Raw genomic sequence first — 22463 nt, 5'->3', positions numbered from 1 at the left:
CCACTGCTGTAGAAAAATACGATTCCTTTATATAAAAGTTCTCTGCTGTAAATAGGGATCAATTGGGGAAGCACATTCACATTTCATTTGTTACAGCACTCTGGGATTCAGGTTGAGAATAAATACAGTAAATAGGACTTCAGGAACACTGGTGTTGCATAACTATTAGGAATAGCTCTATCAATAAATAAAATAAATATCAGGTTTATATATCACCAATACATGGAATAATAAAGCCTGGTTCATTTAAATGGATAGCCACATTTTCATTCTGGTATCGCTGCCACCAATTAAATAAATCAGGAAGTTTACATTTGCAAGATAAACCCACTTTGAAAAGGATAAAGTACTTGTGGAATCATGGGGAATGCATGCGGGCTTCTCTGGATTCACGGTGCACTGGGGACTCTTTTATGTTCACGCGGGGCCCATGCGCGTGTACCTAAAGACAAGGAAACACGGTAAATATGACATTTGGCCCTCCGCTGCCACCGGGGAAGGATGTCCGCTTGCCGGTGTGGTTTACTTGAACCTACGGCAATATCGCAGGCACCAGGGTAGCACAGTTCGAAGTCAGTAGACGAACGAACGGCTGCCAGCGGGGTCACTCAGTCTCAGCGCTCGCTCAAATCAACGCCGGTGCACAGTTCCTTGATAACGCGGCACCCCTCCAGGGGAAACGACCCACCTCACTACGGCTGCAATTGAATAGCGATTCAGTCGGGGCATTGCACTTCCTACGCCAGCATCAGGGTTCTCAGGGGCTTCACAGACCTCCCTCCGACTTCCTCATACGGGGGCTGGTCCCGCCCACGGCAACAGTTTCCCGGGTCTCTGGGAAAGGGCAGGGACGCTAATCCCGCCCAATGAAGGCCGGCCTCTCCCCGCCCCGGCGCACCACCTCACCTTCGATCACTGCACAACCAGGAAGCGCGCAACGCCGGTGGGGCTCGGAGACGTCCGAGTCCCCCGCGATAGGCGCTATTCACAAAGGGGGCACTGTGGAAGGTCGCGACTTGCCTTTTCTTCACGATTTCGCCACCAGGGGGGGCGCGGGGAGGCACATAAACTTGGCCACAGTCTTTTGGGGCAATGAGGCACTAGCTGGGCAGGCGCTGTAGGCGCAAGGTTACTGGAACACGCCTGACTGGAACGCCAGTCAGGAATCAGGCTATTAACCCTTGCCACTCTACTGCCTGTGCTCTCAGCCACCTCAGGGGTCAGCAGGGCAGGTGTCACTCTAGTGTCAAGTCTGGAATCTGAATTACATCTAAAATGGCGGCCAGGGACTGGGCTTTATATAGCCAGTGCCCTGAGGTACTGGCACGAGCCAGATGGTTCTAGAACCTTCCCTGGCTGTGTCAATGGCATGGCACTTTTGAGGTGTCTTTTGGTCACTCAGAGCCACCATACTGGGGCTCTGGAGCAGCCATTTTGTGTACCTGAGGAAAGTTATGAAATTCCTGTCAGGAAAGCGCGCCAACCAGAAAGGTCGCCAAAACCTCAAAAGGTCAGGGTTCAAGGAGGCTCCAATGGGAGTCACTCACATGAGGGAAATATGTGTCCACCATTTTAAGGTTAAACACACACAGGTTGCCAACCTCAGTTTTTATGTCCACAGGTTTCGCCAGGCGCCTTGTACATAGGTGCCAGAAACCTTGTGAGCAACTGGGTGTCAAGGAACACCTAGCCCCATGAAACAACACACAAAAAGGTCCTGGTAGACAAATAAAAAGCGGCAAATTTTGGGAGGTTCAGGGGAACAAAAGAAATCATATTGGTGAGGGGACTCTCAGAAGCAGACGGGTCCAACACGCGTCCCCCCCAGCCCAAAGTGGGTAGAACTACCCAACCCCTTGGGAGTCCTCAACACTAAGGCGGAAATACCTGAAGAGACCGTCTGCATTGGCGTGGTCAACTCCGGGCCGATGTTCCAGCCGAAAGTCCATTCCCTGTAGGGAGATAGACCACCTCAACAGTTTGGGGTTTTCCCACTTCATCTGCATGAGCCAGCGAAGGGGTCGGTGGTCTGTCTGAACAAGGAAGTGTGAACCAAACAAGTATGGTCGCAGCTTCTTCGGTGCTCAGACCACCGCAAAGGCTTCCCGCTCAATGGTACTCCACCTCTGTTCCCGGTGAAGCAGTCTCCGTGACAAAAAGACCACGGGTTGATCCAGACCCTCTTCATTGAGTTGCGATAACACCGCCCCAATGCCAATATCGGATGCATCTGTCTGGACAATGAACTCTTCCGAAAAATCAGGAGCCTTCAGGACTGGAGCTTTATACAATGCTTGTTTCAGAGTGTCGAAGGCTCGCTGGCAAGCCTCCGTCCAGATGACTCTCCTGGGTTGCTTTTTGGCCGTGAGTTCTGTAAGGGGTGCCACGATAGTGCCATACCCCTTCACGAACTGTCTGTAGTAACCTGTGAGGCCCAGGAAGGCTCGGACCTCAGTCTGGGTCTTGGGGGGTTTCCAGGCCATGATTGCCTCAATCTTCGCCTGAAGGGGCTGCACCGTTCCCCGGCCCACCAAGTGACCTAAGTACATTATCGACCCCTGTCCAATCTGACATTTGCTGGCCTTGATCGTCAAGCCAGCCCGTTCCAGGGCCTGGAGAATGGCTTGCAAGTGCTGCAAGTGATCCTCCCAACTGCTACTGAAGACAGCTATGTCATCCAAGTAAGCAGTAGAGAATGACTCCATCCCGGTGAGGATCGTGTTCACCAGCCGCTGGAAAGTGGTAGGAGCGTTCTTGAGCCCGAAAGGCATAACGCAGAACTGGTAGTGTCCATCAGGTGTGGAGAAGGCTGACCTTTCCTTGGCTCCATCAGTCATGGGAATCTGCCAGTACCCTGCAGTGAGGTCAATGGTACTGAGATATTGGGCAGCTCCCAACCGGTCAATCAATTCATCCGCCCGAGGGATCGGATGAGCATCGGTTTTCGTTACCGAATTGAGTCCTCAGTAATCCACACAGAATCGTAATTCTGGTGTGGTGCCAGGTGGGGCAGCTTTGGGTACCAAAACCACCGGGCTGGATCAAGGGCTGTTCGAAGGTTCGATGACTCCTAGCTCCAGCATCTTGGCTACCTCGCTTCGGATGCTGGCCTTTACCTTGTCAGACAGGCGGTAAGACTTTGACTTCACAGGTGGGCTGTCTCCTGTGTCCACGTCGTGGGTACACAGATGGGTCTTACCCGGGACAAGGGAGAACAGCGGAGCGAATGTCCCCAGGACCTGGCGACATTCCTCCTGCTGCTCAGGAGTCAGGGATGGTGAGAGTTTTACTCCCTCCTCTGACCCATCCTTTTCTTGAGACGCAAGGAGGTCGGGGAGAGGCTCTGTGTCCTCTTCCTCCGATCCGTCAGTCACCATTACCAACATGACCTCGGGCCTCTCGAAGTGGGGCTTGAGGCGATTGGCATGTAACACCCGATACGGATGCCGAGGGGTCCTTACGTCCACCAGATAGGTAGGCTTGCCCATCTTCTCCAATACCTCATAGGGGCCTGTCCAACGGTCCTGGAGAGCACTCAGCTCCCCCGGCTCCATCACCCACACCTTCTGTCCAGGCTCCAACTCCACTGGGTGAGCATTGTGGTCATACCACACTTTCATAACTGCTTGACTGGCTTCCAAGTTGTCAGAAGCTTGCTTCCACAACTTAGCCATTTGGCTTCGGAAGGCCAGCATGTAGCTCACCACATTCTGGGGAACTTTCCGGGGAGACTTTTCCCAGGAGTCCCTCACCAGGCTGAGAGGTCCACGTACAGGGTGCCCGTACAAAAGCTCGAAGGGGCTGAAGCCCACTCCCTTCTGTGGCATTTCCCTGTAGGAAAAGAGCAAACAGGGTAGGAGGACGTCCCATTTCCTCCGCAGGCTTTCGGGTAGACTTCTGATCATACCCTTTAAGGTTTGGTTGAACCGCTCCATGAGGCCATTGGCCTGTGGGTGATAAGGAGTGGTGAACCGGTAGGTCACTCCACACTCCTTCCACATTGCCCGCATATACGCTGACATGAAGTTGGTCCCCCTGTCAGACACAACTTCTTTGGGGAATCCCACTCGGGTAAAGATCCCCATCAGGGCCTTCGCCACTACCGGTGCAGTAATGGTTCTCAGAGGAACTGCCTCTGGATACCTTGTGGCGTGATCCACCAGTACCAGGATAAACCTGTGACCGGATGATGTCGGTGGATCTAGGGGCCCGGCAATGTCGATGCCCACCCTTTCAAAGGGGGTGCCAACGACGGGAAGTGGTTCCAGGGGAGCCTTCAGCTTCATCCCTGTTTTCCCACTGGCTTGGCATGACACGCACGACCGACAGTATGTGTCGGACGCCACCCTCATTCGAGGCCAATAAAAGTGGGGGACAAGCCGGGCAAAGGTCTTGTCCTGACCCAAGTGTCCTGCCAAGGGAATCTCATGAGCCAACTCTAATAGGAAGGCTCGGTAACACTGTGGGACTACCAGGGCCCGTGACAGTCCGTGCACTGGCGCCCTGGGTTCACTGTAGAGGAGACCTTCCTCCCAGTAAACACGATGGTTCCCAGACTCGTTACCTGCTGCCTGGGCTTCAGCCTGTTGCCTCAGACCCTCGAGGGTGGGACATTCCCTCTGTCCCTTGCTTAGTTCCTCCCTGGACGGTCCTCCCTCCACTCACCACTCAGCGGGGATAGGTAGGTCCTCCATCAGAACCATGTCCTCCTCCGCGGACTCCGGGTCCACCTCCACAGTTGGCCTATCCGTCTCACGGGGCACGGACATCGAGGCAGGCTCCTCCTGTCCTCGAGATGCTCCCTCATCAGCAGCTGGGTGGGCCATTGTTCCAGGCTCCAACCCATGCGACTTCTCCTCCCGAGCAGCCGCAGACCTGGTACTCACACAGGCTCAATCAGGTGTACCCAGCATCTCCGAGTGAGTCCGGTATTCCACCTCCTTCCAAGCATTGTGCTCCATATCATTGCCCAGTAGACAGTCGACTGGCACGGCACGGCTTACGGCAACTCGAAGTGAACCTGCAACCCCTCCCCACTCAAAGGGAACCTCGGCCACGGGATAGTGGCACATTCTGCCGTCCGCCATCGCGGCTGGGTGAAGTACGCCTGGAATCACCTGCTCTGAAGACACTAGATGACTCCTTACCATAGTCATACTGGCTCCTGTATCTCTCAGAGCTTCCCCTCTATGGCCGTTGATGGTGACCCACTGCCCATACTTGGTAGTATTTGAGGGCACCTGGATCTTTGGAACCATCTCCCGATCACCCAGGGACACTAAGGTGACACCCGCCCACTCCCCCCCTTTAACTAAGGGCATCTCCTCCCCGAGCACTACACTAGCGACTCCCGGGGCTTTTCCTCCAGTGGGAGGGGGTGGTCTCTTTGGGCATTTCACGTCTCCTTTATAATGTCCAACACCACCGCACTCAAAGCAATGGACAACCCTTGGCTGCTGACTCTGGCCAGGATTAGGGTTCTTTAGCGGGTTAGCCTTAGAGTTGGTAAAGGAACTTTTCCCCTTAAAATTATTTTGGGGGCCTTTGGAGAACTCCTTTTTCTTGTTATCTCCCCCCTCTTTCTTCTGGGGAGCGCCCTGTCCGGACTTCTGAGAATCTCCTCCCGTCCCCCTCGTGGACACTCGGGTACTTGTCCAAATGTCCGCCTCCTCAGCAAGCTTACGGGGGCAAGTAAGTTTGCTGTCTACCAGGTGTTGCCTCAGCTCGGGAAGACATTTCTCGAGTAGATGTTCCTTGAGTATTAGGTCGTACAACCCTCGATAGTCTTCCACCTCACTACCTTGGACCCACCCATCTAGGGCTTTCTTGGCATAATCCAGGAAGTCAACCCAATTCTGTGAGCTCAGTTTGTGGCTGCCCCTAAACCTCTGCCGGTATTTCTCTGGGGTCAACCCAAACTTTCTGATGAGCGCCACCTTCATGGCGGGGTAATCTACCTGCTCCTCCCGGTCTAGGGCCAATAGGGCATCCCTACCTGTCGGAGGCATGTACCGGTATAATCCACCACCCCAATGCTTCTCATGGATCCCATGGGCTCTTAAGGAGACCTCATAGGCGGTCAGCCACTTGGCTATGTCGTCTCCAGCGGTATAACTGGCGATCACGTCCTTGGGTAAATGAGGCCTGGGCTCCCTGACAAATTCCTTTGACTCAACACCCCCCGGAGTGATGTTACAGGCCTGGAGGTCGAGCTCTCGTAGCTTGAGCTCATGTTCCATCCTCCTCCCTTCTCTCTCTCCCTCCTATCTTCCATCTCCAGCTTGGCCAACTCCCATCTGAACTGTCTCTCCTGTCCTCTCCTGTCGGCTAACTCAGTCTCTGACAACCCTCTTGAGGATACACTGCTGCCCTCCCGTGAGGCTACCTTGGGGCTGATTGACATCTCACCCACCCCCAGGGGACATTCCGCAGTTCCCTCAATGACAGTACCTCTGTCTGACTCCTCCTCCTCTACCGTTCCCTCCGGGTGTGCTTCCACCCAGGCTCGCAGACTAGTACGGAGCTCCTCTCTTTTGTCCCCTCGCCTAACGAACACTCCCCTTTCCTGACAGAAATCCTTGAGCTGTGCCACAGTATAGGTCTCGAGCTCTGACATTTCGAATTCCATCTTGTCAGTGAAAAGTGTGGACAACGACCACGAAGTAGGTTATAAGGATATGAGACTCTGAGGGTCACCTCCACCCACCTCCAGAAGAGAATTTGGAAAAAACAAAATGTTAAATCAGAGGGCCGCTGGGAGAAAACTCCGGGTGTGTACCTGTGACGCACACTGAATTATTATGGGGTACAGAACAAGCACGGCTCGCAATCCCAACCGCTGAGCACCAATTTTATGTTGGACCTGCGATGGGCAAGCTCAGCACAAAGGGGGTAGCTTGGCTCAAGTGTCAAGGCAGTGAAGGCTGTAGGGCTAAGCCGGTTCTGACCCAATAATAACCCCCTGCACAGTCACACCAAAAAGAAGGACACCACACCACTGCTGTAGAAAAATACGATTCCTTTATATAAAAGTTCTCTGCTGTAAATAGGGATCAATTGGGAAAGCACATTCACATTTCATTTGTTACAGCACTCTGGGATTCAGGTTGAGAATAAATACAGTAAATAGGACTTCAGGAACACTGGTGTTGCATAACTATTAGGAATAGCTCAATCAATAAATAAAATAAATATCAGGTTTATATATCACCAGTACATGGAATAATAAAGCCTGGTTCATTTAAATGCATAGCCACATTTTCATTCTGGTATCGCTGCCACCAATTAAATAAATCAGGAAGTTTACATTTGCAAGATAAACCCACTTTGAAAAGGATAACTGTACTTGTGGAATCATGGGGAATGCATGCGGGCTTCTCTGGATTCACGGTGCACTGGGGACTCTTTTATGTTCACGCGGGACCCATGCGCGTGTACCTAAAGACAAGGAAACACGGTAAATATGACATTTGGCCCTCCGCTGCCACCGGGGAAGGATGTCCGCTTGCCGGTGTGGTTTACTTGAGCTTACGGCAATATCGCAGGCACCAGGGTAGCACAGTTCGAAGTCAGTAGACGAACGAACGGCTGCCAGCGGGGTCACTCCGTCTCAGCGCTCGCTCAAATCAACGCCGGTGCACAGTTCCTTGATAACGCGGCACCCCTCCAGGGGAAACAACCCACCTCACTACGGCTGCAATCGAATAGCGATTCAGTCGGGGCACAGCACTTCCTACGCCAGCATCAGGGTTCTCAGGGGCTTCACGGACCTCCCTCCGACTTCCTCATACGGGGGCTGATCCCGCCCACGGCAACAGTTTCCCGGGTCTCTGGGAAAGGGCAGGGACGCTAATCCCGCCCAATGAAGGCCGGCCTCTCCCCGCCCCGGCGCACCACCTCACCTTCGATCACTGCACAACCAGGAAGTGCGCAACGCCGGTGGGGCTCGGAGACGTCCGAGTCCCCCGCGATAGGCGCTATTCACGAAGGGGGCACTGTGGAAGGTCGCGACTTGCCTTTTCTTCACGATTTCGCCACCGGGGGGGGTTGGGGAGGCACATAAACTTGGCCACAGTCTTTTGGGGCAATGAGGCACTAGCTGGGCAGGCGCTGTAGGCGCCAGGTTACTGGAACACGCCTGACTGGAATGCCAGTCAGGAATCAGGCTATTAATTAACCCTTGCCACTCTACTGCCTGTGCTCTCAGCCACCTCAGGGGTCAGGAGGGCAGGTGTCACTCTGGTGTCAAGTCTGGAATCTGAATTACATCTAAAATGGCCGCCAGGGACTGGGCTTTATATAGCCAGTGCCCTGAGGTACTTTTGAGGTGTCTTTTGGTCACTCAGAGCCACCGTACTGGGGCTCTGGAGCAGCCATTTTGTGTACCTGAGGAAAATTATGAAATTCCTGTCAGGAAAGCACGCCAACCAGAAAGGGCGCCAAAACCTCAAAAGGTCAGGGATCAAGGAGGCTCCAATGGGAGTCACTCACATGAGGGAAATATGTGTCCACCATTTTAAGGTTAAACACACACAGGTTGCCAACCTCAGTTTTCATGTCCACAGGTTTCGCCAGGCGCCTTGTACATAGGTGCCAGAAACCTTGTGAGCAACTGGGTGTCAAGGAACACCTAGCCCCATGAAACAACACACAAAAAGGTCCTGGTAGACAAATAAAAAGCGGCAAATTTTGGGAGGTTCAGGGGAACAAAAGAAATCATATTGGTGAGGGGACTCTCAGAAGCAGACGGGTCCAACACCATCCATATAACTGGGGTCCTTCCACTGCTCACATTTATGGAACTACTTTTTATTTTTCATTAAGCACTCTGTAAGAGTGCATGTGTTTTCTTGCTCTCTCTCATATGCTGCTTATCCTGTCTGTTGGAAATGGCCCTTTTTGCAGGGTTATCCCCAAACGTTTTGCTTCTTCCTCCTATTTTTTTCCTGACCTGTGGTTGTTGGCTTTAGGACTCTGGGCACTTTACCACTGCTGATCAGTGCTAAAGTGCATATGCTCTCTTTGTAAGTTGTTATTGTGATTGGTTATCCATGATTGGTATAGTTGTTTTACCAGTAGGTCCCTAGTAAAGTGCACTGAGTGTGCCAGGGCTGGTAATTCAAATGCTACTAGTGGGCCTGCGAAAAAGGAACAATGGTTCTGCAGCCTACCTTTTCAAAAAATTCTAAAAATAATTCTGTCAACCCATCAATCAGGGGATATACATTCAATGAAAAAAACAACGAACTCATTTATAGCTCCCTATTGCATTAAATAAACCAATAATCAAAGAAGCAAATTCAAATGTATTTGAAAGCATAGTGTCAAAACACACAAACACATATATATTTACACAATTCATAGAAAAGCACAATACAAATACAGTGCAAAAAAGGATTACATACATAAATCACAGTACATTGCAATTGACGAAACAAACAAATCACATATAAAAATTATCAAATCCTCGAACGTCCAATTTATATAAGACAGTTTTCTGTTGAATACACAGATTAAACTTCACTGATTCGTGTTCAACACAGACTAGAACGTTTTCTTTTAGTATTGTACATTGACGTTTTGACCCCTCATTTATCACGCGAAAGATCAGTTCGTCAGAGTAAGGACTTCATCAGGACTAAATAAAGTGTGTGAAACTGCGAAAAATCCAATTAGGAACCTTGAAATCCAATTAGTTCAAAAGGATGCTATCTCATATGTAGATTCCACCATCGAAACCCTTTACAACAGTGTCAATAAATGGGGTATGCAATATGATTCTCTTTAGGCGCAATCTGTGGACAGACTTCAGTTATCCAGCGTAAAAAACTCAAGAAGAAGAGGGAAGGCAACCTCTTCCCTGACTTAGGGTTCTAAAATAACCACATCAAGTATGGGGGATCAAGTCCACTCGGAACCCCGGATTCCACAAACGTCTGGTGAGCCGCTTGTACTTCTAAAAAAAAAAAAAAAAAACACGATGCTCGAGCATCGCTTTTTTTTAGACTTAAAAGCGGCTCACCGGCGGGGAGTGATTGAGGTGGCATGAGTGCGCCCGAGGCTTGTCCTAAACAGGCATTTTTTTGCAATTCCTTAAAGAAACTATATCCAATGCAGTGGAGAGGTGTGGCAAACCAGTGAGAATCCGCTTTCCACAATGCTGGCTCCACCTCCTGCTGTGCGTCTGAAGACCCTGGCCCACATTCACTAAGGAAGAAGTTGTGCACTGGCAGAGTGCACCCAGAACTGGTTTGGACTGGGTCCAGGACCACTCACACATAGAGAACAAAGACTTTTGGGGTATAAATATGAGAGCTGAAACCCCTGAATTTTAGACTACTTCGTGATCAAGAGGAACCTGTTGCCAAAGAGGACAGCTGAAGAGACTGAGGAGAAGTACTGACAATGCTGTGTGTCTGGGGTTGTCCTGCAGTTTGCGGTTTCTACTGAAGAGAGAACAAAGGGACTTACTTTGCTGTGTGCTGTTTCCCCTGCTTGAAGAAGGACTTTGCTGGGTGCTGTGTCCATCTGAAGAAAAGTCTCCAAGGGCCTGAGAAGAGCTGGCCTCCTGTTTCTGAAGTCCCAGGCACAGGCGGACTTCACCCCCAGCTTCCCTGACTTCCTTGCTGGAAGTCCTGACCTGCCCAGAGGTGCCTGTAACTGTGTGTGAGGCCCTTGCTGTTGGGACCTGGAAGCGTGACACAATGAGTGAGAAGCGTGATGACGCCGCAGTAGCTGCTGTCGTCGCTACGCCGAGGAAACGTATCGCCGCTGCCGCTGTTTGCCACCGCATCATCGGAGAAGCGTCTCGCAGGGCCGTCGCATCGCTAAGGGAGCGTGCCGCCGCTGAATGCCATTGCATCACCGGAAAAGCATGTCGCAGGGCCTGTCGCGGCTCAGGAAACTACCGATTTTTCCGCACAGGCGTGCATGAATCACATCCATGTGACGCATCGCATCAAAGACGCCGTTTCGTCGCATCACACTGGATCGTCGCAACGCATCGAGGCGCCATCTTGTCTCATCGTAACCGGAGTGCAGGAAGAATCGACACATCGCCTTCTCTGCGACCCTTTTGTTTGTTCTGCATTACGCATCCAAGATACTTTGAGAGAAAATTGTTGCATTTACCATCTACAAGTCTATTTTTGCAACAACCCTTTTTAAAAGACATTCTAATGAGTATCTGTATGTTGGATTTTGTCATTTTGGTCTTGTTTAGTTTAGATAAAGATATTTTATTTTTCTAAACTGGTGTGGTGTCCATTTGTGGTGATTTCACTGTGTTACTGTGAGTGTTGGCACAAATACTTTACACATTGCCTTTGGGATAAGCCTGTCTGCTCGTGCCAAGCTACCAAGGGGATGAGCAGGGGTTACCTAAAGTGTGTATCCTGCTTACCCTGCCTAGAAGCATGGGTCCCTCTTTGGACAAAGGTACCTACCTCTGCCAAATCGAGACTCCCATTTCTAACACTCCCCATACTCATAGCCCTGTTGCTTCCCCTTCACTCACATCTGACCCTGTCCATCATTGCCCCTCTGCTTCTCATGGTCCTTGAAATAAATGTGTTCATTTTACCTATTTGGGAGGGTCAGACAGGTGTCATTTGCTTGCTGCCCGCCCCGTGATACTAAGAGCTCTTTCCAGATGTAAGTGGCAACTGTGGGTTGGCAAATAAAGAAAAAATAAAATGTTTAGTACGTTATTCCGTATGTGATGCATGGATCATCATAAAGTTGCGCACTGACAAAATGAGGCAGCTGCGTCTTTGCGCCTTTTCTCCCTCTTTTTTTATTTCATCGTCAACAAATCATTGGCAAAGCCAAAAGGCACACAAGGCAAGACCTGTTTGCTTTGACAATGATTGTTTAAACTGTGAATCCTTAAGATTTTTCTTTGTCATTTCCTTGTCTAAACTTAGTATCAAGTGAGGAGGTTTTACAGATACTCACTGAGGATCATTACATTTTTTGTGCTTCATTCCTTTCAGGTCCAGTTAAATTAAATCACAAGAGATGCAGCAAGTAAAGTCCCTGGGAATTCTAATTTGCTCTCACTAAGGAGTAAATAGAAGTTACAAACGAAGAAGATTTAATGTTGTTTGGTTTGCAAGGGAAGGTTTCCATTTGGTAATCTGCAGATTTCAGACGTGAGTGGAATTATTTCCTGTGCTTTTGCTTGTTGGTGTGCCATGCAGCGTATGATGTGTAAGAGATGAGTATGGAAGCAAGTGTATCTGATGGGCTTGAAGAGTGGCTGCGGAGTCATGTCCTCCACAACTGTATTTAGTTCAGTTACTTAGGATTTTTAGTTTGTTCAGATGTTTGCCCCTTAGGAGGTGTAGTCGTATGTACATTTAGAATGCAGCCTCCGACTCGGTCATGTGGTTGCTTAATGTTTTCCTTACCACTGTAACAGGACTCATGAAGTAAGACTCACTTAAGCAAGGTTGTCGAATATAAAATTCTTGAAAGTATTAAATCAATTTACTGTTTTTTAACAACGCACAGCCAATGTCCTACTTGTGTTCAGTAGAAATGCAGGAAAAATTTACTGAAGTGAAATTTCTTAAAATCTTTTAAGCTCTTAAATATGTGTCTTAGTGTGAAAACCAAAAGCACAAAGCAGTAGACCAAGGTTTAGCACATCAACTTCTTCTGTTTCCTAAGTTTATCCGGTGCAACCACTCTCACCATCCACTGCCAAGGATGTCCGTCATATAAAGAATTTTACAAGAAATTTGAAAGGTGCACACAATAAAGTCAATAATACAGGAAGTTCATAGATTTTGAAAGTCTTCTGTTCTTTCTTTAATGAATTCTTTATTTTTTCTTTTTAAGATATACAGGCACAGCCAACGCGTTTCACTCCCATTAATGCCTTGGGAATTTCATCAGGGCATTGAAATGGATCATCCAAATCCGATGGTCCAGAATGTAATCACACCTTCGGTATCCGTGCTGCAGGAGTATTATCAATAGATTGACCCTTATATTCCGTTAATAAGTAGTCCATAGTACGAGCGAGATTCAGTGTGGAGGGTGGGATGGCATGTGCTGGTTATTGGGTAACATCCATCCACGTTGCCAAGAAAGGGATCTTGAAATACGGATCCTGTGATAAGGTCTCCGTAATCTCCTGCTCCTCCGCGCGGAATGTCCGAATGTGTCTTAGTGTGACATTTTCCCTAACATTAAATGTTCATCGAATCCTCCATCTGCCTTGTTTTAACTTAATAACAAGGACGGTGTGAGCAACATCGTCTTACAAATGGGCATAATAAGGTAAGAAAGTAAACTATGAAGGATTTTTGTTTTAAACCTTGCCCAGGACCTAGATAAATTGACTAAACAATGAAGGAAGTTGTGTGAGGCCTACTGTATTAGTAACAAGTTGTCACTGCGATTTCCTTTTAATCTTGCGACATCTTAACAAAGAACTCCTTATTGCTTGCTTTGTGCCATCTTTCTCATTTTTAGGTCGAGCCTTCGCATCGGATGCGCTGCTCTGCGAGGCATGCTGTAATCAAGTATAGTCTTGAAGCCCCATCCACTCTCCACCCATATTTGTCATTGGCTTGTGTCAATGTCCTTCCTAAATGCTGGCTTCGAATTCCTTATTAGGCTTGTTAGTCCCTCCTTAGTACCGCCTTGTCTTCATTTGTAATCTCCCATGAGGACTGGCCCGTTTACTTCTGTTACACGGTATGTCTTATTTAGTCTGTAAGTGCTTTATTATTTCAGGATTTTCTCCTACTGCAGGTATGCCATGCTTTCCTGCAACATTAAGGGCAAGCAGCCTGAGACAATGGCGGCCGCTTATTTGAAATGAAATAGGTTTCGAATTTACATGAGTTTGAGCTATTGGCATTATAAATTGCAATGCCTTTTATTAAAGTGTTAATTATCAAAACAGAGAAATAAAAGGCACTGCCATTTACAATGCCAATAGCTTAAACTCTCCCAAATCTGAGACCTATTGCATTGCAAATGCTTGTTTTGTTTGTGTGTTGATCTGTATTTAAACCACTTTTTTGCCATTTCAGTCTTAACTGCAGGTCGGTTTTCTGCTGCTCTCCCTATAGATTTGCAGTACAGAAGCAACATGCCAATTCACTAATTGCCTCACACACATGCGTGGTCTTTTCCAAGAGCTCCACTCTTTCCAATTGTCTTAAAAATAGAATCTGTGGTAATGATTCAAATGAGAACCCATTTTCTAAACGCACAGTCATAACACTACTCTCCAGATTAAGATGCGATTAGTGACAACTTTGCATGCTTATATTCTCTGAATTCCCCATGAGTTCTGACGCTAGCTGCAGAAATTAAGCAAGAGAAATTGAATTTCAGTGTATATTTTGAGTGGCGCTTCATACCCCACTGAAGGCCAAGAAGTGCTCAGATTGGAATTGAATTCTTAGGCTCCCATTTGAAAGGTATTGTTGGAAGGATGCTGGATGTAATATCTCCTAGATTGGCAGTGCTGAGTGTGACGTTTGAGGTTCAAATGCTTGCTTGAAACATGATGCTGCATGCATTGATTTCCATAAGTATTGTGTGTTATTAAAAGTTTGACCATACTAGCATTTGTGCATACAAGCTTTTCAAATGATATACTCAGTCATATGCAGTTCTCTGTAATGCCAGACGATTAGTGATTCTTTTTATTCAAGCAAGAAATGGGATTCAGAGAGATAGTCTTGTGAATGGAGGATGACCTTTCATCAGTTTGTGACATTTTGAAGGGTGAGATGGTCAAAAGAGGGGGCAGCCTGGCACTTAATTGGTTTGTTTCAGAGATGTGGTTAAAGTTTCTGTTGCAGGAACAACAGTCCAATTCCATTGATTGCTCTATGTGATGGAAAACTCCAGATCTGATGGATGTTCAAGTGTTAGTATAATTCAAACTTGGCTAGATTTCTCCATCCTCCAAAGCAAACTGTGACCAATCTGAAAAAAGTAAATCGCACGTTTTTTCACCCCTACCTCTAAATTTTCAGTGCAGGGGTGTTTGAGTCTGGGTCATGCAAGCTCTTGCAAAATGGACCACACTGAAACCTTAGAGTCGGTGCACATAGCACAATTAGGTGTTTAAGAGTACTTAGTATTTGTTATGAGATATTCATCTGCAAAGAAGTTAAATAAGGATTTCGAACCTAAAACCTCAGCAATTACAAATATTACCAGATTGAATAAGAAATGCACCTGAAACATTGTTTACCACATATGCCTAACCGACTAGTCTAAAACTAGTCTAAAGCGACCAATATGCCCTATTCTTCCGCGTGCCAAATGGCAGCAGGCCTCTCAGCAACTGGTTTCTTATTCTGCCCCTCCCAAATTAGAGGGAGTTTTTATACCTTTCTTTCTTTACTTTGGATTTCTCTGAAGCAGATCGTGTTTGTTCACTAAGCACGCCATGTTTGCAACGCCAAGCTGAAAACAACGCTTTGAAACAAAACATCGCGGAAATATCAGTTAGCCTAAGAAGTTGAAGGTTGTCTCAGGTTCAGTTTGCAGAGCTCAAAGCTGTAGCCACTGATAATGTTCAGCAAGTAATTTAATAATGTTTCTTTACCGAACAGTGTAGAACAGAAAATGTGCCAATATTTCTCTCGCAGAATAGACTATCAGCTTGAAAGAAGAGCCTGCGTTTTAGGCTTGTCCCACATGAGCACACACAAAATCCATTATTTAATTTGCAAACACGCACTATGTTAACATGCTTCAGCCTGTAATGCCCCTTTTAACATTTTCAGTTAATAGAAAAAAATGCTTTACATTGCAAGAGTAGCTCAGATACGGGCTAAAGGTAAACGTTTAACAAAACGACCACCTGTTGAGTCTCGGGGGTATGACATCCATGGATTTGAATGGTGGAGAGAAGAGAGGATTCAGATATCTATCATTATATTTGGTATTTGTAGAGCGCACTGCAATCTTGCGGGCATCCTGGCGCTGAGAGATAGTCAAGCTGGAAGAAGAGGACTGTCAACTGTGAAAATAGGGCAGCCTGCCAAGAGGGATTGAACCACTAGTAGGAACCAAGATTTTCAGACCTTAGGAAAAAGCCAGGTCTTAATTTTCTTGACTTTGTACGCTCCTGATTTCATTAAGGTAAGAGGCATCCATTTTGGACAATCCATTGAAATGCTGTCTCTGTTGAAGTGTAGGGTGATGAGGTGTGAAACATCTGAATTGCAAATGGAACTACTGCTGCTTCGCTTGCGTCAGTGGTAGTTTTTATATTATCCCACATAGCGGTCAGTGCTGCCCCAATACCACGACCAGGCTGGAACACATTTTGTTAGTTATGACAGAAGGTTCTTTTATGAACCTAGATATTTGACTGAAGGCAGCTTTTTAGATGAGTTTGCATAGAAACAGACCATTAGATATTCGGCAGTGGCTTTGAGTTCACTGGGGAGGTTCCAGTCATCAATATGTGGCTGATAATCTGAATAGCAGTAGTGCATTTGAGGAGGGTATGTTCGAAAATATCTGTAAGCTATGTGATCCAGTTGAACTGCAGACTTTTCTGGTTTTGGTGTAGTCTTCAAGGGATAGGGTGTTCGATTGGAGTAGTTTTGGGCTTCAACTAGGAAATTGCATTATCTTAATTTTTCTTCTCAAGGTATGCATTCCAGGCCTTTCGGTATTTTAATGAAGTGGTCACATAGTTCCTATGGAAGAGTCAACTTTTGAGATAATGCATTTAAAGTTTTAGAATTCACTAATAATTGTATGTTTTTCCTTAAAAGACCAAGTGGTTTAAGAGACTTGATCTGAATTGTGGAATCTTTGTGTCTTTTTGATGCTGGCTTTATAGGTTCCAGAGTGATGTCAGATCACAGGTTTAGTATTATTGTATGGTATCCTCTTTTGATGAACCTTCTATTTGATTTTAGTGATTTTACTTCAGTTACCAGTTAACCAGATTACGTAAGCGGTTTAGTGGTTGGGATGGTTTTCGGGTTGGATGGGGAGGTATCAAACATAAAGCTTGGATTTAATCGCCTCATTGTAACATGACCAAATGCAGCATCCTAAAAAACGGTTTTCTACCTGGATGTTTTCAATATTACAAGTTGAAATCCATAAAAATCCTTATATTCCTCTTTAAAGTAGGATATATGATTAGCTAAATAAAAATCCAATCTTCTCATTATGTCTAAGTTTTCGGATGTGCAACAGCTATACCTAAGCGCATTTCAGTCTGGTGGCAGCAAGGATAGTCAGTTGATTTGTTTTTCTCAATTTAGGCTTTAAGTCCTTAAGGACCGGACGGCCAAAAGAGCTCATGCGGCGGAAATCTGTTCAGTGGCTCATTGCGAAGATCTGGCGATTTTTTCATTGAAAAGGTCCAAGCTATTTATCGTGCCTTTCCCATCACTGAGCCGGTAGCTTAGCCCACTAGCCCTACACTGGCCATATGTGAGGCCTTAGCCTCACTCCCTAGTCTGTCGATGGAGTCATTTCATAAGCTGGCCTATAAGATAAAATCTGGCTCGCCAGCGGGTCCCTTGAGACCAGCTCAGTTCAGAGACTCTGCTGCTATTTGTCTTCCTCCAGTGTGCCACCTGATAAATCTTTCTCTCGCCTCGGGTGTTGTTCCATCTAAATGGAAACAGGCTGTTGTGACACCCATATTGAAAAAGGCTACAATGGACCCCCTTAAACTCGAGAGCTATCACCCGATTTCTCTCCTCCCCTGGGCCGCTAAAATTGCTGAGGCCTATGTGAATGGGGTGCTGTCTGAACATTTTGTAAGGGCAGGTATTCTGGATCCCTCCCAGAATGGTTTTCGTGCTGGTCACAGCACCGAGACAGCCTTGCTCTCAATGACTGAACATCTCCGTTCTCTGCTTGACTCTGGTCAGACTGCAGCTCTAGTACTACTTGATCTTAGTGCCGCGTTTGATATGGTCTCGCACAGGATCTTACTCCAACGTCTTGGAGAGGCGGGTGTTATGGGCACTGCACTCGACTGGTTTAGCTCCTTCCTTGCTGATCGGACCTTCCTGGTAGCTACTCCGCCTTTTGAGCCCAAGTCCTACCCGTTGGAGCTGGGTGTGCCTCGGGGTTCGTCGTTGAGTCCCACATTAATCAACCTTTATGTGAGACCGCTGGCAAGCATTGGGGCATGACTATGGTCTCTTATGCTGACGACACGCAGCTAGCGGTCGCCCTGAGTGGGGACTCCGACCTGTACGCCCCCAGATTCCGGGATGGACTCTTGGTGGTAGCTAGCTGGATGAATGCCAACTGTCTCCAGCTTAATGCTAAAAAAACTGAGGTCATGATTGTGGGCAAGCGGACGGATCTCTGGGGTGACATATGGTGGCCCCCTGAGCTGGGTGTAATTCCTATTCCAGTCTCATAGGTAAAAAACGTGGGGGTTTGGTTAGATCCTGCCCTCAGTTTTTGTGGGCACACAAAAAAAGTGGCGGCCACCTGTTTTGGCATCTTACGAGGGTTGAGACCTATTTTGAGGTTCTTTGATGCTCCTACCAGGCAGTTGGTCATACAGGCATCCATACTATCCCGGCTTGATTACGCCAGTTCGCTCCTGTTGGGGGCCAACCAGGCTGAAATCGCCCGGATGCAACGTGTCCAGAACGCTGCAGCTAGAGCCCTGTTAGGCTTACCGAGGTTCTGCTCTGCGGAAAGTACCATCCGTTCTCTGCACTGGCTGCCTATGGCACAGAGGATCCACTTTAAGACCCTGTGCCTTTCCTTCAAGATCCTCAAGTTGGCCTCTCCCCAGATCCTTGATAATCTTTTGGTGCCTTATGTGCCCTCGCGTTCCTTGAGATCTTTGGGTCAAAACTTGGTGGTGATCCCACGGTTCAGGTTGTGCAGGGCTGGAGGTCGGTCCTTCCGGGTTTGGCTGCAAAATTGTGGAATTCTCTTCCGTCCCACATTCGTGAAATGGATGAGCTTCTGAAGTTTAGGAGGGCTATTAAAACGCATCTGTTCCCTCATACATCTTAGTACTCTGATCTGTGCGCTTCTGCCCTTGTACTGCTGTGTTGTGTTTGGGTACTCTCTCTGAAGCGCCGGGAGGCCCCTTGGCTGGGGCAGCTGTGCGCTATAGAAGTGTTTTAACATAACATAACATAACAGGCTGGTATGAATGACAATGATTAATTTTCTAACAACTTTGTAAGAAATATTTTCATTGTCCCGTGTGCTGTTGTACCTAAACCTTCCACTTGGGTATCTCCTCCTTGCTGTGGTGCACTTTTACAGAAGCTTGGAGTGCTTGTGTGCTTGCTAGGACCATGCACCGTTCCTCAAGTGATGGGACACCTGTTTTTGGTTGTGGTGCCAACACATGGCAATCTATATAACTTTGATGCTGTATTCTGCACATGAGTGTGCCACGAGAGCTGTCTAACGTGCACTTTTGCTGTAAAATGATGTACGACTGAAGTTTTATTGAACTAATCAACAAAATAACCAGAGCTACACACTAAACTTTCCACTTAGGCTGAAATATCGCATTTGATGACAGTCAAAGAGTTGTCCATCTGTTTGTAATCTAGACCTGTACCGTTCTGCTGTTAAGTGACCATGTGAGAAATAAGGAAACACAGGATTGTCCCACAGAATTGTACATTGGGTGATTTAAGCAATGCAGACCATGGATTTTAAGTTGGAACAGATATTGTCAAATACTAATAAGCTCTTTAAGCGGGTGCACTTGAAGTAAGATAGTTCCTTACAATCAATTTTAGGCCTAGTTGTCCATATATAGTGATAGAAAAGGCCATGTTTTCCAAATAGATAGGACCATAACACATCAATCTGCAAATGCCCCCCAAAATATAATCTAAGAATAGGGAGAGCCTGCCCTCCCTTCTGTAAAGAAAGCTGAAGAAAGCAGAGTGCATGTTGAGGAAGTTTATAATGCCATTTGAACCTATTCCAAATATTATTAAGTTATCGCTATAAAAAGATATAACAAATCTAGAAAGTACAATCATCTTGATCAAGTTAGAATACCCAATGAATTCGAGGGGTTGCCTGTTTCATCTGTCCAAGCATTGTTTAGTTGTCATCAATTAATGAATTGTAATTCAATGTAGCTGTTGTATCAATTTCAGGAAACCGCTCAACACAATGATATGCAGCAGTTTAACATGCAGTGCACCACTGAGAGGTCATCATAATTATAAAATGTGAGTTTGCGAAGTATTCAATTTATACCCAGATAGTTCGCCGAAGGTGCCAACTTCTAGTTCCAAAACCTTGATTGCCTCCTGTTGATTGGAGGATGTGAAAACTGCGATGTCATTTGTGTTGGCAGCTATGTTAATAACCGCAGAGCTGATCTTCAATTGATGAAAAAAATTGACATATTTAGATGTCGTAAAAAAGGCTCCAAGTAGAATGCAAATAGAACTCATGAGGGAGGATATCCCTGTCGGGTCCCCGAGCTATGGAAATTACCTCTGCAATATCCTCATGCATGTCACCCGAGCATGCAGTTTGCTATACAAAACTTGCTTCATGGATAGAACGTGCCGCAAATCCATTATTTAACATGGTTTCCAGTAGGAACTGCCAGGACACTCTGTTAAAGTCCCCCCTCTGCATCTGGCATAATCATCGTAGCCAGGATCCTCAGGGTCCTAGTTATTTTGGGTTTTTTTTTTGCAGCGTTTTATATTGCGCAAACTTGACCCGAATCGGGTATCAGAGCGCTTTACATAGCACCAGTTACATTACATGAGGACATACATTTATTTTTGTTAGACACGGGCAGATTAAGAGGCATATGTGTGAACAAGCCCTTTTGCAATTCCTTAATAGCGATTTTTAGCGAATTGCTAGTAAGGAATTGCAAAATGCTATGTATGTAGGAATCGCAATAATATTTGCAATTCCTTAATATTCCTTAATTGTGAATCGCAAATCGTGATTCGCAATTAAGGAATACCTTCCCATTCATTCCTATGGGCTAGGAGGCCCAAAGGATTAAATGGGAAGACATTCTCAATTTGCGATTCGCAATTAGAGAATCGCAGATTGAGAATGCAATTTCAAGGGTGTCAAAAGGACACCCTGTTGCACCCCTGAAATATGTATGTGTACACATGTGGCGCACATACATGCCCTGTGGGCATGTATGTGCGCTACATGGCACTTTGAAAAATGAAAAATGTGCATTTTTAAAAGAAATCGCAAATTACCACCAACTTGAAGTTGATGGTAATTTGCAATTTCTTAAGGCCAAATCAGTTTTTCTGTGCTTCATACATTGCATTTAAGGAATCACAATTTGCGAGATCCTTAAATGCAATCGCAAAATAGAGAATCGCAAATTTTACGTTTCTCTAATTTGCGATGCCCTTTTAGGATGATACATCCCAAAAGGCCTTTTCTCGTTAGCAAATGGGCCGATTCTGAGAATCGGCCCATTTGCGAACAGGAAAAGGGCTTGATACAAATGCCCCTATGTGATTTGCCCAGAATCACAGGATGTTCAACGTTGTTGCCGAGACTCAAACCCAGTTCCCCAGATTTGAGGTCGACCGCCCTAGCCATTAGGCCAACTCCTATCCCTAGTTACACCATAAACCGAGATGGCCAGATTTATATGTTCTAAAGTGTCCGTCTGGGGGATAAACTGATTTTGCATATTATCTGCCCAATTACACACCATAAAGTGGGCTCTTTTTCAATATGCAGAAGTAGCAAAAATATTTTTGGGAATAAAATTCCCTTAATCGTTTTATAAAATTCTGCCAGGATTGTATCTTGGCTAGTTGCCTTAACAGCTGTTAGAGATCAATAGCTTTAGTAACATCTTGTAGAGCGAGTGGTACATCTTGAATTTTACTTCCTGCCTCAGAGGCAGTATTGGAGATCACAAGAGCAACATATTGATCAGTTTCGTTTAAGGTAGATTCCATCCCTCTCTTATGCAAATTAAAATAATATATATGAAATGCTTTAATAGTATTTTTAGCATTTGTCGGAATTTTACCATTGTGAGCTATGATTTTTGTAAACATCTGTTTATTGAAGTTTGTTAATAAACATTTGCTTACATATTATATAAATGAAATGTGCATACTTGTACAAGGTTTTGAGCAGTTTTGTTGTTCAAGCAACACTCACAATCGTACATTTCAGTTCGTGTTTCCCCACTGTACACATTGTGTATTAGTTCAATGAGTTTGCCGGTAAGTAGGGATGGGCACTATCTGCCTGAATTTGTTAGTACTGGTCGTTAAAGATTGTGCCACTGGTTCTAACATATATAAGAATAACAGCTGAGCATTCTATTATGTTCGTACTATACTTTTTGTGTTTCCCTACATGTACACATTGCTATAGCAGCATTACAGGTGTGACTTATGACATTTCCTATATATAATACACTAATGATAGGTTTTGCTTCCACTTTTACAGAATACGGGGAGGGGGGGTGGGCAGCACTTCCTTTA

The 22463-nt window shown here is 46.4% G+C and overlaps 1 protein-coding gene across 7 annotated transcripts in view; it reads left to right on the top strand.

Annotated features, from left to right (window-relative positions):
- Positions 1–22463, top strand: part of RFFL (ring finger and FYVE like domain containing E3 ubiquitin protein ligase) — a 286407-nt gene that overhangs the window by 77859 nt on the left and 186085 nt on the right. For 3 of the 7 annotated variants that reach the window (XM_078679599.1, XM_078679605.1, XM_078679601.1), the window contains one exon: positions 11994–12152. The exons of the other annotated variants lie outside the window; for them this stretch is intronic. The gene's annotated coding sequence lies outside the window, so the exon portion shown is untranslated. The remainder of the gene's footprint in view (positions 1–11993; positions 12153–22463) is intronic. 7 annotated transcript variants of the gene reach the window in all.

The sequence above is a fragment of the Lissotriton helveticus genome, chromosome 3_1, assembly GCF_964261635.1.
Source record: "Lissotriton helveticus chromosome 3_1, aLisHel1.1, whole genome shotgun sequence".
NCBI lineage: Eukaryota > Metazoa > Chordata > Amphibia > Caudata > Salamandridae > Lissotriton > Lissotriton helveticus.
The sequence above is the reverse complement of the archived record's forward strand: the minus strand, read 5'-3'. Positions and strand labels throughout refer to the sequence as shown.